The sequence below is a fragment of the Mustela nigripes genome, chromosome 3, assembly GCF_022355385.1.
Source record: "Mustela nigripes isolate SB6536 chromosome 3, MUSNIG.SB6536, whole genome shotgun sequence".
NCBI lineage: Eukaryota > Metazoa > Chordata > Mammalia > Carnivora > Mustelidae > Mustela > Mustela nigripes.
In genome coordinates this window covers 45,459,961-45,478,644 of record NC_081559.1, presented here as the reverse complement: position 1 = coordinate 45,478,644, position 18,684 = coordinate 45,459,961, and the positions used below count along the sequence as shown (strand labels likewise).

General features: G+C 52.3%; 1 non-coding gene across 1 annotated transcript; it reads right to left on the bottom strand.

Annotated features, from left to right (window-relative positions):
• Positions 1-13,714: 13,714 nt before the first annotated feature.
• LOC132014686 (U6 spliceosomal RNA) lies at positions 13,715-13,821 on the bottom strand. The gene has a single exon (XR_009403341.1). It is a non-coding gene; the product is annotated as a U6 spliceosomal RNA (small nuclear RNA).
• Positions 13,822-18,684: the final 4,863 nt, after the last annotated feature.

Below are 18,684 nucleotides of genomic sequence, written 5' to 3'. Positions count from 1 at the left end.
ATGGGGTCGACCCCTCCCTCCCCCTTCCTCCTTCCCCCTGCTCTCTCTGCGGTGAGGCAGCCTGGGCCGCAGCAGCCCCGGAGAGGGGACTGGCCCCGTGCACCCCTCACACCAACACCGCTGAGTAGGAAAGCTCCGTCCCTCTGGCGCAGGAGGCCCGGCCAGCTTTGGTCTTGGATGGCCTCAGAGGGCAGCATCTACCACACGGTGTGGAGGGAGCTCCTGTGTCTACCAATAGAGTAGAGGCTGGCTGGCTAGTGGCCCTCAGCCCCGCCCCCGCCCCCCGCTGCCCCTCCCACCCCACACCTGCCAGGGGAGGGCACCTTTGGGGTAGGCTGGTAGCCAGTAAGCTGGCCAGCGGGGCTTCCAGAAGAAAGGGCAAGAAGAACACACCTTGCTAAGGGGCTCTTGTCCTGTCCTGATGTCTTGGATAGTGCAGAGCAGGATGGGTGAACGACTGTGTTTCCGTGTAAAGAGAGGAGAGGGAGTGAAGGTAGCTGTGGGTGAGAGCAGACATGGGTCAGGCCTGGCCAGAGGCATGGGTCCAGGGACGTCCGTCTGGGAGCCTTGAACCCCCTGGCATTCCAGGCCAAGAGGCCGAGGACTGGAGGGTCACTGACGGGTACCAAGGTCAGGGAGCTGGGGTCTGGTGGCCCCATCTGCCTGAGTGAGGCCTGGGAAGGGAGCTCTGTCTGTCTGGGAACAGTCTGCAGGGAGCCAATCCCACCTGAACGTACTGGGGCCTCATGGGGCCTTGGCTCAGAAGGAGAGAGGGGACCTGTCACCACTCAGGTGAGCCTGCTGGGGGCGGGGGGTGTGGTGAGAGTGGAGGGTGGGGCACCAAGGGCTGTTTCCAGTCGGCGTTCCCACAGGGAGAGTCCCCAGATGTCCACCCAGACCTGAGGTCTCCAATCCTGAGTCCTGGGCATTGGAGAGGGCTGACCACACCCGAGCCCAGGACAGTGAGACCAGCAGGAATCCTCTGGCCTGGGTTCCAGCTGCCACTTCCTTATTCAAGGCCAGTCCCATCACAGCTAATCAAGTGACCTCCTTCAGAGGGAAGAGGAGCTGGCTGGTAGGACAGGAGATAACAGCAGAGCGGAAGGTTCCTGTGGGAGGTTCTGGCCCGTGGTGCAGAGAAATCCCCAGAGTCCTACGCCGCCCAGAGTGTAAGTCAGTTCCTGGACCCAGGCTGGCCATGTGGCTGACCGGCTGAGGTGACAGGAACGGCTCTGTCCTCGGTGCCCTCCTAGCCAAAGGCGGGTTTCTGTCCCATTAGCACATGACCCCGAGCTGGTGTCTGGTGTTTGGGCTGGACGTGGAACAGGTGGGCTTCTGACCTCGCTTTTTTGGACGAGTGGTCCTGGGGCTCAAGGAGACACAGGCAGGGCCACCGAGCTGGGCCAGAAAGGATGGAGGGCAGGAGAATCCCAGGGACCCTGGCTGGGAATGGTCAGGGGTGCCAAACGCATGCTTTCTGCTTGAGTGACTGCCAATTTAATTTTAATGTAATTAGTATTAGTGCACGGTGTGATTAATAAGGTTCCCTGACATGTCACTCCTGGCTCTCGCCTCCTCCCGCCGCCCCTCCCTCCAATCTCCTTGGATGGCTGTCCTCACCCCCTCCAGGACCCGTGCTGTCCAGGGGAGATCCAGAGCTGGCCTGACCCTCGGCACCCTGCTGACCCCGGCCAGGTCTGGGTGGCACTCCATGCTTCCCGCTTCTTCTGGGCTCAGGGAGGCTATCTGTCAGTGGTGCAGCCCATACAGGTCAGCCGGGGCATGGGGCGTCTGGCTCTCCTCTACCCTCAGCGCACATGCTGTAGGAGCAGGGGGTGTTCAGTACCTCCATCTCCCCATGGCTCCCGATGGTCACATCCACCCCCGCACTTGAAGATTCTGGCATTCTGCACTGGCCTTGCACAGAGTGGGGGTTCACACATGGATGTGTCACACATAGATGGGGAGCAGAAGGCCTCCAGCAGTGGTCAGGGTGACCTCTGCCCAGATTCCACCTACCTGCCCGCTCTGGCTTTTCCTCAGTCACCGTCTTCCCCAGAAAGCTTGCCGGTTCCTAGCACCGGCCCACAGCCCTTTGGTAGCCTCACTGAACCCTGGGGAACGGTCCTGTCTCTCCACTTCTCCCCTCTGGTGTCATGGTCACCTGGGTGTTCTGGCTTCTGTCCTTCATGGTGCTGGCTCCTGGGAAATGGTCATAAAAAGCAGAGGTCCAGCTTTTCCTCAGAGGCCTCAGTGAGGGCAGACAAAATCACAGGACTGCATATGGACGGGGGACCGTTGACAGATGTGGGACTATAGAGAGATAGAGGACCATAGACAGATGTGGGATCGTGGACACACAGGGGACCATGGACAGACAGGAGACCATGGACACACAGGGGACCATGGACAGACAGGGGATCGTGGACAGACGTGGGACCGTGGACAGATGTGGGACCGTGGACAGATGTGGGGCTGTGGACAGATGTGGGACTGTGGACAGACATGGAACTGTGGACAGACGTGGCCTGGTGTGGGCTTGATGAAAAGAAATAGTACCAGTGAACACTGGTGGCTTCACCCACAGCCTTCTGTTCATAGATGCCCAGGGGTACAGCCGCGGCCTCAGGGTCCCTCTGGAAAGGTGGGGGGCCCAGTACAGGTTGACGGAAGACACCATTCTGGATGGTGTTTCTCCCGCTGCTGGGACGCAACTTCTCCCTGAGGAGAGAAAGCTCCTTCCTCAGGGTCCGTCATGTTTATTGTCCCAGCTGTTTACAATGGAGCGGGTCCTGTGAGAAACAGCTGTACTGCTTTCATTTATAAAATAAATGTCTGATCACTGCCATTGTTACAAAGTCACACATTCGGAGACTGTAAGAAAAAGGTAGAAAAGAGTCCGTGGAAATCTCACCAGGGCTTGCTGTCCTTTCAGTCTTTGCGCCAAATGCACAGAAATATAATTGTTTAAAGCCCGGGATTCTAGTGTTAACACTGTTCTATTCATTAGCATTTGCACTTGTCCGTAGAAGTTACCTTGCATTATTTCCCACATTGATAAATATAGATACAGCTCATACATAGATTTGTACGATAGATAAAACATATATAATTTCTACACCATATAAATATGTATGTTTGCACACACGACACACCTCATATATATATGCAAAAAGACGCACATATATTTCCATCTGCTTTAAGGGCCACATTAAATTATGGATGTACGCTGGTTTATTTAACCAACTCCATTTTGATAGACACTTGGCCTGGTTTTATTTATTTAGAATAAAAACTAATGCCACAATGAGCATCTTTGTATGCTCGTGTGAGAGCTCTGTAGACAGATTTCTGGAGGTGCCATTACTGGGTCAAAACTATGCATAAATTAAGGTTTGATGGACAGTGTGGGGCTGGGTTTCCATCAGTAATGCAGGAGCATGGGGGGGGCTCTGCTCTGTGGGCGTCTGTGGACACCCATCATTGTCATACAGCCGCTCAAGGAGGCAGCAGATGCCCGCTTGTGACCTCGGATTCAGTTTTAAAATTATTAGTAAGATGAAAATCTTTTCAGATGCTGATTGACTGTATTTTATGCTTAAAAGAAGTGAAGTTTTGCTACCTTGCAAAAATTAATTTCAAAGAGATTAAGAGATTTACATGTTTTAAAAACACATAAAAACAATGTTATGTGATGTAAGGGTAGGGAGGGAAAGTCTTTCCTTAGCAGAACAAGGCCAGAAAGCTATTTTAAAACACAAATTTGGATGCATTTTTAAAATTCAGTGAGATGACAGACCTAAAGACGTTGAAAGAGAGACAATGAACTAGAGAATTTGTTCTAAAACACAAACCAATATAACATGACATGTCTAGAAGGAAAATGTCAGAAATGCACTAGAATATGTGGGTGAGAAGGCTCAGCGTGCCTCCCGTGAAGGAAACCGCGCCCGGCCCGCTCCTCGTTCCTCAGGCCACTCTGGGACGGCCGGCACCGGGGGGTCCACGGGGAGCACAACAGGTGCTAAGGGCAGGCCCGGGGATGTTGCCAGGAGGCGGAGAACGCCCTGCACTCCGGCCACCCAGGTTGGCTGCCCAGCAGGGGCAGGACAGATGGCTCCAGGAAGAAGGAAACAGCGCGTCTCCCTGTGCATCCCTTCCTCCGGGGCGGAAGGCCGGTCAGCTCCGGGGGAGCACTTGTGAACCAGGAAAGTGAGACAATGGAGCCAGACCCGTGCCAGAGAAGCATCAGGGGGCCCGGGGCATTTGCATCATGACAACATGGACCACGAGGGTGGGGTTCATTCCCTGGGTGAGGCACACCAGGCAGGCACTGTGTGAGAGGGAGGGCGCCCTCAGCTCTAAGCAGAAAGGCCGCTGGGAATGGACAAGGAAGTGCCAGCCTAGCTCAGGGCTGGCAGGGAGACTGAGGCAGGGATGCTGGGAACCTTCATCAGCCCCACTGCCTGGGCCCTTCCCTTTCCCCGCATGCACGTAGGCCTCTCGGGGCTGGTGGGGTGGCTGAGGGACAGATGTGGCCGTGAGGCATGGCTGCCAGACATGGTGTGGCTCACATGACCACGGATGACTAGGAGGGAGGCAGGCAAGGTGGAAGCGGGCCCTTAGGTGCCTAAGTGCACCCTTGATGACAGATCTACCCGTCCAGGACCTATGAGGAGACATTTTATTACACTGAAGGCATAAAGGGAAAAAAAAGTGATATTTCTAACAGATGTCCAGAAGACATTTGAGGCTATTTGATAATTGTATTAATAACCAACAGCAGTGTGACAAACTGCCTCCCAAACTTAGCATCTGGAAACTACGACTGCATTAGCTTGCCGTCTCTGTGGCCACGAGTCTGGGCGTGGCTGGGTGGGTGCCTCTGCCACCTGGCTCTCGGGGCACCCTCCCACATGAAGGCCAGGGGGAGGGTCCATGTCCCAGCTCACTCATGTGTTCTTTGTGGCCTCAAGGGCTGTTGGTCTGATGCTCTCCGCTCCCCGTCTCCACCATGTGGGCCTTTCCCTGGGTCCCGCATGGCAGCCAGCTTCTCCCAGGACGAGGGCTCTGGAGACAGGGTGCCCAGGAGTGCAGCTGCTGTCTCCGACCTGGTAGGGTCCCCATCACCTCCACTGCCTTCCCTGAGCTAACCCAGGGGCTGGAGGGGCTTCAGAGGGAGTGTGGGCATGCAGGCGAGCCCTCCAGCATGTTTGAGGAGGCAAAACTTCTGTGAGAGGCAGGAAATGAAGACACCTTCCCCAGGAGAGTACGGACCCCAAATCCAGCAGCAAGCCCGTACCAATTGGCAGGGCCCAGAATGGATTATGACAGGAGTGAAGACCAGGTTTGGGGAAACAGATGGAACTTACTGGAATGAGTTATCATCATGTAAGCTCACTGCTGAGACAGACAGGGTGGGGAGGGCCTCCCCATAGGGCGACCACCCCACCCTGGGGGCACCTGGCCTCTCCTGGGGTCCCCTGCTGTCCAGGTCAGGGTCTTCTAGTTACACTAGCATAAAGCCAGAGCCTACCATGGCTCTCAGAGCCGCAAGCATCCCTGGAACATGGGCCAGGGCTGGCCACAGACTTTGACCAGGAAAACCCACGTGGCCTGGGACAGGGATTTGGCCTCCGGGATGGGGAGTGCGTGTGCTCTGGCCCTTCTTGCTTACACAGTAGCAAGAGCGCTGGGGGCTGTTATCCTGGGGAGGGACCACTCTGCATCCACCTTCATGGTCACTGTGGCCTGTGTGGGGCTTGCTTCAGTGGAGGGGGCGTGGCCTGAAGACTGCATGGGCACATGGCTGGGCACTCCCGGCTCCGCATATGCTCCAGTAAGTGCATGGGGAAGTGGGAGCTTTCCTCTTCCATCGGATATTTTTAAAGCAGAAAATCAGGGGGGATGTGAACAACCTCCAAAATTTAACAAATTAATACCCACACGAATGTCTAGCCCACAGAGAAATTCACTTCACAACCCCTAAATTGTAACTGTCACACTCAGTGAGTTTCCAGAGGCGAGACGCTGAGTGAGAACCCTGTGTCCTGCAGTAGCAATTCCGTCTTAACTCAGTCTGCGCCACACTGAGTCCCTCCAACTACAACTCTCCGGCAGAAAGAATTGTGACAAATGCATTCTCCCTTCTTATTTTATTTATTTATTTATTTATTTAAAAGATTTTATTTATTTATTTGACAGACAGAAATCACAAGTAGGCAGAGAGGCAGGCAGAGAGAGAGAGGAGGAATCAGGATCCCCACTCAGCAAAGAGCCTGATGCCAGACTCAATCCTAGGACCCTGGGATCACGACCCGAGCCGAAGGCAGAGGCCTAGCCCTCTGAGCCACCCAGGCGCCCCTCCCTTCTTATTTTAATCAGAGTTCATGATTTTCAAGGGCCCATGCTGCTGGAAGGGTTGTTTGCTCAGGCAGAGGCAGAAGGAGATGAGGTGCTCCAAGCCCTCCCGGAATTTCAGTAAAGAAGGGTCAGGCTGTTGCTAATAAGACGGAACCATTCTTCAGCGTAAAACATTAATAAGAAGTCCAAGCCTCGGAGGAGAGATCTGCCATGCATTTATTAGCAGAGAACATATAAAGAGCAAGTCAGCAGCAAATAGCCAGACAACCCAGTGGGGAAATTGGCAAAAATCCTTGCGTAAATGTTTCACATCATGACCAATGACGGGAGCATCACAAGAGTGTGCCCTGTCCCTCGATACCACAGTAGGTGCTGCCGGCTGGGCTCGGGTCTCCTTCATCGATTCTGGCTGCTGTCCACAGCTGCCCCTTCCCCAGAGATCTGCCCTAGGCCAAACAGAAGCCCCCTGGTCCCTGAGGGCCAAACGAGGTCAGTGACTAGTGGAGCTCTAGCAGGTCAGCCCTGCCTCCGGCCAGCACCAGCTCTGGGTCAATGGAGCCACTGGGACTCGGGAGCTCCTGTGGGACGGGGGCTGACTAGCTCAGTCCAGGTCTCCCCCTGCCTGCTGATTCCCTCCCTCCCCGCCTCCTGACAACCCCAAGAACCCACCTGGAGCTCTGCTCCCAGAACACCTGCCCTGGCAGAAATGAGGTTTCTGGGTGTAACGGGTTCGGTCTCTCGCTGCATTGGGTCCCGCTGACCTCACTCAATGGCACTGCTGCCAAGCTGAAGGCTGCATCATTACAACATGCTGTAATGTCTGCCTGGACTGGCCACTCCTTATGACACTTCCTTTTCCAAATGTGTCTTGGGTGGCTGGGGGACTCAGTCTGTGAAGCTTCTGCCTTCAGCTCAGGTCAGGATCTCAGGGTCCTGGGATCGAACCCCATGTCGGGTTTCCTGCTCAGTGGGGAGCCTGCTTCTCCCTCTGCCTCTGCCCCTCCCTCCTGTTTGTGCATATGCACACGCCCTCTCTCTCAAACAAATAAATAAGTAAAGTTTTTAACAATGAATGTAACTACTGCTTTACAACATTAATTATACACGAGCCTGGTTATGCTTTTCAACATTGCTTTGAAGTCCATCTGAAAGTTCGCAGGGACTATAGGAGAATTTTGTTTAAAATCAGTTTATTTAGGAAAGGACTGATCTTTGAATTCACTTTGTTGTTCCTGCCTGGAGCGGAATGAGTCCCTCCATATTTCTAAGACTTCATTAGTATCCCCACGTCGTCTGTCCTTTTTCATGACATGCCACTATTTCTCCAAATGGTGATTCCTAGGACCCCCGTGGCCTGAGATACACAAACGTAGGTCAATCCAGCACTTGCCTGTGGCAGTCCAGCCAGGGAATGAGAAGGTTCCCAGCCACCAAGTCATATGACCATTCTGCAGAGGGCAGCGGGTGGGGCTGGGGCGCTGAGAGCTGGCCAGGGACCCTATCCAAATGGTGTTCCAGGTCCCTCTGGGAGGGGCACTCCTTGGAGGGTAGACAGGAGGGCTGACAAAGACTGAGACCCTTCCCACAGCCTCATCTACCCCCAGCAGAGGCTGCCTCTCACTCTAACCCCTGCAATCCCCACCCGGCTTCTTTCCAGCCTTGGTTGGGGGGGACCCCCAGAGCCCAATGGGCCAGGCCATCAGGCCACAACCTGTGTTGTGTGACTACACCCATGCCCTCTCCTTCTCCCTCACCCCACCCCACTACCCTCGCCCCACACATTCCCACTCCACCATGCATGGCATTCGACCCAAGGTTTCTCTGGTCTTCGGGATGTATAGGAATGACAGCTGGGCTGGGGCCAGGTTAGGTTTTATTCTGGTCCGTGCTCACACAGCCGGTCAGCAGGTCGGAGGGTCCCAGGGGATATGGATGCAAGGGGGACAGCGCCCAGGGCTACCCGAGTGTCAATGGGGTTGATGGGCAGCGGGCTGTGTGGGCTGGGAACAGGGTGCTGGGTGCCTTCTGGCCCAGCTGAGTCAGCAGGCACCCCCTCAGGAACCCTGCCATCCAGGACAGGGTCTTGGAGTCCTTGCTGTGAGCCTGACTCTCCCCTGCCTGCCATAGGCCAGGTGCCTGGACACGGCCGCCATGCCCACACCTCATATAGGTCCCGGCTCCCTAGTCATACCACAGGGGCTATGGCTGCCTTCCCACCCTCTCAACTCTAGTCCTCCCAGAAACAGACCCCAGACCCAGGGATGACTCTGAGCTAGAGGCCAATCAGTCTGGGCCTGTAGCTGGGGCGGGGGGACTGGGTGGGGAAGGATGAGAAGCTGAGCAAGGGCATGACTCTGGGTGAACCCCACCCGGCCTGGTCCCTGGGTTATATCCCCGGTTGCCATCACACCTAGACTCCTGCCCCAGGCTGTCGTCCCTGGGGTGTGAACCCTGCACTAGGGCCTCCAGGGCCTTCTGTGAGGCAGAGACACAGCCCGGGCTGCTAGAGGCCAAAGGATCCAGAGCTGGGGGAGGGGCATGCAGGTCGGGGGCTGGGTTGTGGGGGTTGGGGTCCTTGGCACCCTGCCCCATCCTGGGAGCTGGGGGAGGGGCACACAAGCCCAGGTTTGGGGAGTTTGGGGGTCCCTGGCATCCTGCCCCATCCCAGGAGCTGGAGGAGGGGCACACAGGCCCAGGTTCAGGCGGGTGGGGCTCCCTGGCACTCTGCCCCATCTTGGGAGCCGGGGAGGGGCACAGAGACCAAGGTTTCGGGGGGGTTGGGGCTCCCTGGCACCCTGCCCCATCCTGGAAGCTGGGAGAGGGGCACACAGGCCCAGGTTCCAAGAGGGGGGGTGGGGCTGCCTGGCACCCTGCCCCATCCTGGGAGCTGGGGGAGGGGCACACAGGCCCAAGTTCAGGGGGGTTGGGGCTCCCTGGCATTCTGCCTCATCCCAGAAGCTGGGGGAGGGGTGCACAGGCCCAGGTTTGGGGGGTGGGGCTCCCTGGCACCCTGCCCCATCCTGGGAGCTGGGGGAGGGGCACACAGGCCCAGGTTCCAGGCGGGGGCGGGGGTTGCTCCCTGGCTCGAAGTCACAAAATCTACTTGTCTACTCAACATCAATTGCCCCCAAAATGAGCAGCTAAAACAATAATCTCTTAGTGTCTGTGTCTCTGTGGGTCAGGAGTCTGGGCTCCAGCTCGAGGTCTGGCCTGAAGGCTTGAGAGGGAGAGCACCCCTCCACGCTCAGTCATGCAGTCCTTGGGTCCTTGGCAGGACTCGGTTCCTGGTCACTTTGGTCGGAGCCCCTCCACAGGTGGCTCACAGCACAACAGGCACTTTTAGGGGAGCTAAAAAGGGTGAGTGAGACAGCAGCTGGGGTCCTGCACACTTAACCCCAGAAGGGCATCCCACTGGTGTGTTGTCTTCTGCTTAAGAAGCAGCTCTGACCCTCATCGCTCATGGGGAGGGGTCCCCCAGGCTGTGAAGGTAGGAGTCACTGGGCCGTCCTTAAACTGCCATTGGAGCAGTGGTGCCCCCCGCTCAGTGGAATGGACCTCAGGGCCCTGGGTGCCCATGAGGGGCCGAGGGAGCCAGATAGATGATCAAGGCCCTGCACTCGTCAGCACTGAGGCTCTCACCAAGGAGCGCCCCTCCCATCCGTCACCATGGTCACCTGCTGCCAGGGAAAGGCAGTTGGACTGGACCAGAGGCTTTGGAGAAATTCTAACCCAGAGATTTGCAGGACTAACACTCCTCATTACAGCGGGGCAGAGGTGTGAAGATTTTCAATTTTCTTTTTAATCAGTTCAGCGCCTACTGGGGAAACCCTGCTGGGTCATCTTGAAGAGCACTTGACAAGTCCAAGGTCCTGGAGAGATGTAATTAAACCTGTAAAAACACAGCGGGGACACACAGATGACAGGGAACACCGCCGCCAGCCACCAGCCCACGTGTAGCTCACTCCCCACTCAGACATGATCTGACAGGAGTCCTGAGCCTCTGCACTCTACTCCCGTGGCTCCTGTGGTGGGCCCAACGCCCATTCCCTCCTGTTGGCCCCCTCCCTCCCCAACCCCCTGTCCCAGCTAATCAGATGTCCCTCCATTCGAGGTCCAAGACCCATACCCGCGGCCTGCTCGTGCCTCTGCTTCCCTCCTCTGCCAGAGCCTCCCCCAAGGAGGACTTGAGACTCACTCTCACATGGTGAGAGCACTTCAGGGCTTGGATGGGGACCCACTTACAGTAGAGCCCAGGGTGCTGTGTGGTAGCAGAAATGCCCAGTGTACACGTGTGTGTGCGTGTGCACATGCACTTTCCACGAGACCTCCTGAGCATTTCAGTGTGAGTCTCCCAAACTCTTTGGCATCGAGAAGAGCTACTGGATGGGCCAGGAAACTGAGACTCAGGGAGGCAGGATGGTGCTAGGTACGCAGAGCTACCCTGAGGAGCCAGTGAGGTTGGGGGAGCCACCACATACTTCCCTTGTGCTTCGCAGCATCCCCCTGAGGAGCTCTGTGGGGAACAGAGAAGACAAAGGCCAAGCCCTGCCTGCCCCCAGGAGTGACCATCCCTGTGTGGCGGTCCATTCTGCTCAGGCTCAGGTGGACCCATGGCTCTCCTCAGTGCACATGGCCGCCCAGACTCCCTCCCACAGGCGGCTTCCTCGGGGAAAGTGGCTCTCTGCCACAGCCACCTCTCTCCCCTCAAGGGTCCTCCAGAGGAAAGGGGACATCTCTGTGGATATTTACTCAGCATGACCTCAGGGGCTGAAAACACTCCTGAGAGCAGGGCCACTTGTGAACATCAGCAGGATGAGGAAGACCAGCCCAGACTCGGGACTGGCCCCTGCCTTTTCTCACAGTTGTGTGTTGGGGAGAGCAGGGGATGTTGGTGCCTGTGGTGTCCAGCCTCCATGGGTGACTCTGGGTGAACTCTGGAAGGCCACGGATTCATGCCTCTTTATGTGACTGGGGGGGTCAGTCATGGGGTTGAAGGGGCCCAGGGGTCACCTCTCTGGGACCAGTGGGGAGCGTGTGCTTTGCTGGGTGTGAACATCCAAGAAAAGGGCTAGAGTGGGTCCCTCCATCCCTAGACATCCCTTCCTCCCATGGGCAGTGGCCCCCTCCCTCATCCTCCATGACCAGCCTATGAGCTCCTGTGGGCCCTCCTGGCGACTTGTCCAGATGTCCCAGACACAGATAGCTCATGGGGAAGGGCATTGAGCACAGGCTTCACAGAAGGATATGGGAACCATGCTGAGGGGTGAGGGAGGAGGGAGAGGCGGAGTGTGGGTGAGAATCACTGAGCCCCGCAGGACACAGGACAGGAGACGGGCTGTCAGTGGTGTCCTATAGAAGCCCATTCCCCTGGAATGTCTCTCCCCCTGAGTGGTAGGAGGAGGACTGGGCTTCAGAGACAGATGCTGGTGGGGGAACGGTGCTGGGGGGAATGCTGGGCCAGGTCATGAGGGGAAGGTTTGGGCCCCCCCCTGCACGAGAGCCCGCCATTTGGGGACATGGGATCTGGGGACACTACAGAAAGGTGGAGACCAAACATGTGACCTCAGAGTCAAGAGAGGCTGGGGACATGGGCATGCTGAACACTGCTGGTGGAAGCAGAGTGGCATGGCTTTCTGGAAGAAACAGACACCAGGCCACAAGCAAATGTATGATCCTGTTCAATGCAGCATTGTTGTAAATAGGGGGAAAGTGGACGTGTCCAGTAGGCGTTTAATACTGCCCACTCTCAATATGAAAAAACCAGTAGAGAAAACCTGTAAGGACACAGCAGAAAACCTGTAAGTAAACATCACTAGCAGACAACTGGACCCAACATTCGGGGAACATGCCACCCAGAACAGCAGAATAGGCACTTCTTCAAGGGTACTTTTGAACCCAGACAGGCCATATTATGGACCGTAAAATGAGACTCAATAAACTTAAAAAGATTCGGGGAATCCAGAGCACATTCCCTAGCAAAAATGGATTTCTTGACATAGAAATCAAGAGCAGAAGGACATGGGGAAAACTCATGCATATTTGGGAAGTAAGTGCCACACTTTCTCAATGACCCACATTTCAGAGGGGCAGGAAGACAAGAAGACAAGAAATACAATGACCCAGGCCACAGGAAGACAAGAAAATAACTGAACTAAATGAAAATGGAAATAGAGCCCGTGAAGACTGCTAGGACCACCAGAGCCACGCTTCCCAGCGCCCACGCCTGTGTCAGAGAAAACCGATGGCCGCACACCAATGACCTTGGCTTCCACCTGGGACAACGCGAGCAAGAAGAGTGAACGAATTCAGTGTGAATGGAGAACGGGATGAGCCGAGATGGGAGTGAAAGCCAGAAGCATGGAAAACAGAAAAAAGCAGAGACAGCCTGTGAAACCAAAAGCTAGTTCTTACTAAAAGTGACACGTCTCTGGTCAGACAGGTCAGGAAAGGAGAGACGAGACACACAAGACCAGTATCAGGAATGAGGAGGTGACAGGACAGACTCTGCAGATAAAAAAGGATTTTAAGGGAATATTATGAACAACTTTATGCTAGTAAATCTGACACTTCAGATGAATAATTTTTTTTTGAAATGACCAAAGCTCACTCAAACAGAAATGTGTACCTTAATAACCATATATCCATCTAACAAATTGAATTTGTGGTTGAAAGCCTTTCCACCGACAAAACTCCAGGCCCAAATGGCTTCACTGATGTGAAAGGAAGAAATAATATTCCCTACACAAACTCCTCCAGAAACTTGGAGAGGAAACACTTCCCTGCTTGTCGGTGAAGCCATTATCTTGCCTCCAACAGGAAAGACATTACAAGAAGACTACAGACCAGTACCTCCCATGAATGAAGCCATCACTACCCTACACTGAATTTCAGCCAATTTATAAAATGTGTGTGTGTGTGTGTGTGTGTGTCTGTGTAGGTATTAGCCATGGCTCAGTGTGGCTGACCCCAGGCATCTGTGAAAAACCCACTGCTAACATTTCTTGATAGTGAAAACCAGAAATCTTGGCCTGTAGGATCAGAAACAAGGCAAGGGCACCTACTCTTACCCCTTCTAGTCAACATGCTACTGGAAGGTCTGGTCAGTAAAATAAATCACAGAAGAGAAAGTAAAGGGATCTAGACTGGAAAGGGAGTTAAACTGTCTTTAGATAGCCTGATCACCTCTGTAGAAAAACCCAACAAGAGTCCACAAAAATCTCACTAGAGCTAATACCAGAGTCTGGCAAAGTTGCAGCGTACAAGATCAATGTGTCAAAACAAATGCTATCTTTCTATCCTGGAAACACACAATTGCAAGTTGAAATTTAAAGAACACTTTTTTTTTTTTTTTTTAAATATGGAACGCTTCACGAATTTGCGTGTCATCCTTGCGCAGGGGCCATGCTAATCTTCTCTGTATCGTTCCAATTTTAGTATATGTGCTGCCGAAGCGAGCACTAAAGAACACTTTTTATAGTAGTATCAAACATATGAAATATTTAGGACAGATTTGACCATGTGCAAAACCCACAAAACATCACCAAGAAAAAGTAAGAAACTAAAAATTGGATTGATGTTCCAAGTTCATGGCCCGAATCAGTGTGGTGAAGGTCTCAACATCCCTCATTTTAATGTATGTTGTAAATGTAATCGCAATCAGAAATCCCAGAGTATCTTTTGCAGCAAACAGGACACGTTGATTCTGAAAATCCTTTTGGAAATGTAAGGGAAGTAGAAGAGCCAAAACAACTTTAAAAAGAAGAGGCACCTGGGTGACCCAGTAGGTTGAGCACGTGACTCTTGATCTGGGCTCAGTCATGGGATCAAGCCCCAGGAGGTGTTCCTTACTCAGTGAGGAGTCTGCTTGAGATTCTCTCTCTCGCTCTGCCCCTTTTCCCACCTGCTCACTCATGTTCTCTCTCTCTCTCTCAAATAAATAAAATCTTAAGGAATTGCTTAACCAAAAAAAAAAAAAAAGAGAGAGAGAGAAAGAGAGAGTCAGAGGATTAACACTATGTGGTTTCAAGACTTACTATAAAGCTACAGTAACCAAGACAGTACATGATCAGTGGGGAGATAGAGCTAGATCATCGAAACAGAACAGAATCCAGAGAGACCCCCACACACAGGAAGCCAACTTTCTACAAAATGCAAAGGTAATTCATTGGTGAAAGCAAAGTTTTCAAAAATGATCCTGGAACAACTGGATATCCATTTGGGGAAAAAACCCAAACTATTCTATACTAGGCTGGGAGGGTTGGGAGGGAAGGGATACAGAGTCATGAGGGGCACAAGGAAGGTTTCTGGTGATGGATATGTTCATATTTGATTATGGTGATGATGTTATCAATTACACATGTGTCAAAAGTTACCAAGCTATACTCTCTAAATATGTGCAGCTTATCATAGGTAAAGGTAAAAAATTGCCTATAAGACCCTATGTGCTCTATCCTCCATTCACCCTATGACCTTAATTCTGAAAACTCTGTCCCTTGCTAAGTCCACCTCAAGCACGGAGGACTCTTTACTGCTTATTGGCCAAGCCCTCACTGCCCCTCACCTTTGCAAATGCTGTTCCCATGCCCAGAATGCTTTTCCCCAGGGTCTGTCTGGCTTTCTCACTCACCAGCACAGGCTCCTTAGGTCTCAGCTCACATGTTAACAATTCAGAGGCTTTCCTTAACCACCAACTTAAAATCAAAGCTTTCCACCCCTCCCCCAGCATACGTACACACACACACACACACACACACACTCACACTCACACTCACATGACTCCTGGCCCACTTTGCTCCTTCATTCCTGCCCATGGCACCTTCTAGGGTTATATTCATCATCTGTGGCCATCCTCCCACACACTCTTACATGTCACCTCCACAAGGGCAAGTGCTGTTGTCCCGCTTGTTCCCTGCTGCATTCCCAAATCCTGGACTCACCACTTTTTAGACATTCGATACACATGCTGTAAATGTTCCTCAGTCAAGATCTCTAATGATATATCCTTACATAGCATATATTGTGCTACTATTGCTCTGTTAGAAAAGGATGAGTTATATTTAATGTACCTTGCCCTCCCTGCAGCATGTATGAGGCTCAGGGATCCCTCCTGCTGCAGCAAGCCAGATGGTGCTGTCTCAGAGTACTCAGGACATCCTGCCAACACATCGGGATTGTCTCTACCTTGAGCTGTGCCCTAAGCTCAAGGTGTGGGGCCTCTTCCGGAAGGAGACCCTGCCCTTCATCCCATTCTCCCTCTGCCCTCCTGAGGAACTGATAGCTCAGAAATGGTGGAGGTGGGTGGCAAGTGGGAAGGGGATGATTTATCAATATTGCTGGCTCCACTGATTAAAAAAAAACAGGCAGAGAAGTTTAACGAATCAGAAAATTCTTCTGGCTTACTTTTGATTCATTTTGATTCAAACCATGTGCTCTCTCTCTCTGAACCTTAGGAAAAGCAAATAAAATCTGAAGAAGAAATTCCACAGGCAGGTAAAAAATCCACTTCCCTAATTTTAACTTGAACTTCGAGTTCAGTTAAGGCCAAAATAGAACCCAAACATGTATGTCTCTGCATAAGGAAAGATGTTCAAGATGGTAGTTAAGTAAGTTAAACAAGTTACAGAATGAATGAATGAATGAATGAATGAATGAATGAAGAGACGATTTCTGGTACATAGACAAAAGAACATATTAAATTATAAATTATACATAGACAAAAGAACATATTAAAAATTGTTCATTATAGTTAACCTTACAAATAAAGTTGCCAGTTACTTTACCAGTTATTCGAGAATAGCACAGAATTGCAACTCAGGTAAAGAAACCTACAGAAAAACCATAGGACAGAGCCCAGGAGGTTCACTTATAGTGGAAAAGAGGCTTAGGGCTGTTTGTCAACAGTCAACTGGGAACTGGAAGTATGGTGGCTTCTCAGTGGCTGAGCCTGATTGCCACGCATTGGCTGGACTGTCACTACTTCTCATTGGTTGAGCTGTGACAGTCTCTCATTGGCTGGGCTGTTGTCAGGGCAGAAGAAAACTCTGCTTTCTCCTGCTGGGATAATTAAGTAGTATCTCTGTGCAAGGTGGTCTGTCCCTGTGGGGTCTGCCCTTGTCACCCAGTGAGCATCCTGCTGGCCACTGTAGGCTGTTCTCAGTGAGGTTTCCCTTCATTAACTTCCACACAGTTAACTAGACGAGGGTGGGACTGCAGAGGACTTGTACTGTTTTATGTTGTAGACTTCTGTAAAGTCTGAATGTTTTTTGTCAAGGACATATTTATCATCACTGACTAATAACTGTATTTTGGGGGTGAGTGGGACACAAATGAAATGAAGGAAGGAAATAATTGCAGTTATTCCAGACCTTCTAGGTAACTATAAGAATAAATGAAGAACTAGAAGAGTCTGGGTTTTGTTTCTAAATCCTCTTTGTGATTTGAAGAATGCTTGGAACATAAGTATTGAAATCATCTCAATTTCCTCTAAAGCTCCCTTTTGGTATGCTCTCTCATCTTCTTGGTAAGTGTTAGTTTGCATTTGCCAGCCAGTGGACACACATGTGTGTTGAGGATAAGCTTGGGACCAGGAAAAACATTTCTTCCCTTTCCATTGGGAGTCCAGGAGAAAAGAATAACAGTGACAGGGACTCATCCAAGGGCAGCTCTCTGCTGCTGGAATGTTTTGTTTCATGGCAGTTGGGGAGCAGAGAGCAGAGGGCAGTAGACCAAGGTGAGATGGGGAATTCCTGGAAGCCCTAAGCACTTCCATGGTGGGGATGATTGACATCTGACCATGGAAGCCTCACTTGTGTAAACATCCCAGAAGGGCTAGCCCGTTCCCCTGCCAGAGTCAGATTAGCTCATTTCCCTAAGGCTTGGGTGACCTTTTGTCACCAAGTCGTTTGAAGTGTGGGTACCGCTCCACATGACTCCTGCAAGAATGTGGCCAGTTCTGGACAATGGTGGGATGACCTGGGCCACGTTGGGCCAGCAGGACTCCATGGGCATGAGTGGGGGTGCGGACAGATGTGAACTCACACTTTTGAGATTCTGTAACTTTAGGAACATCGTGTTTCTGGCCCAATCCCATCATCTGCCTATCTTTATATACGTGCTCAAAAAGAAAAAAGTTCAAAAACAATGATTGGCTCCTGCTGTTTTTAAAATGAAGTCAAAATTCTTCATCCCAGCACAGTCAAGTTTTTAGCCTTACCATTGCCCAGCAATATTCTGGCCCTCTCTGTGTCCTCCTGGCTGGTGTCAGAGCCCACCTGTCCCTTCCTGGCTGGAAATACCCCTTTACTCAAACTGCCTCCCTTACCGTTGTCTCACACCTCAAGTGACCCCCAGTGAGTGACACTGTTGCATTGATCCCCACTCCTTGAGTGTGGCTGACAATGTGACTTGCTTCTACCAGTACGGGATGGCAAATATGGCTGGACGGTCACTTCTGTGACCGTGTGCTGGAAAACTCAGGTCCTGGCAGACTGGAGGGAGACATTCTCTTCCCGGCCTTGGAGAGGCGGCACCGTGAATTCTCCGGCCACAGGAAAAGAATCCTGCCAACAACCTGCATGAGTTGGAAAAACGGCCTTCCCTTCTGCGGGTAGGAACATAGCCCAGCTGACACCGGGGTCACAATCTGGTGAAACCCTGAACAGACAGCCCCGCTGAGCTGTGCCTGCACTGTGACCTACAGAAACAGGAAGATACCAAACTGGGCGGTTTTGAGCTGCTGTGTTTGTGGGAATTTGCTGGGTAGCTAGAAACTGACACCAGCCGCTGTCCACTCATCAGGCTGTTCGTGTTCAACCACCCAGAGGAGCGGGTGCTCTCTCACCAATATTGCCAGCACTTGGCATCCCGGGAACCCCCCCGATGCCATGAGCAATGCCAGATGACGTAAAGCAGTCTCTCTTATGGGAGGACTTATCGAAGGAAGGCTGTAATAGCTATTATTTAAGATGCAAAAAGAATGCCTAGGATCCAACATGGTGAGTGCTCACAAAATAGAAGAATGGCCTTGCTTCTCCTTTAATGGAAGCTTTCCATCAGAAAGGGCCTTGAGGAGTACCTGGGGGGCTCAGTCAGTTAAGCAGCTGCCTTCAGCTCAGATCATGATCTCAGGGTCCTGGGATCAAGTCCCGCATCGGGCTCCCTGCTCAGTGGGGAGCCTGCTTCTCCCTTTCCCTCTGCTGCTCTCCCTGCTTGTGCTCTCTCTCTTTGACAAATAAACAAAATTTTTAAAAAAGAAAAGAGGCCTTGAATCTGAGTCAATGGCAATTGGACCCCTGCATGCCCGCCCAGGGCTCCATTAAGTCA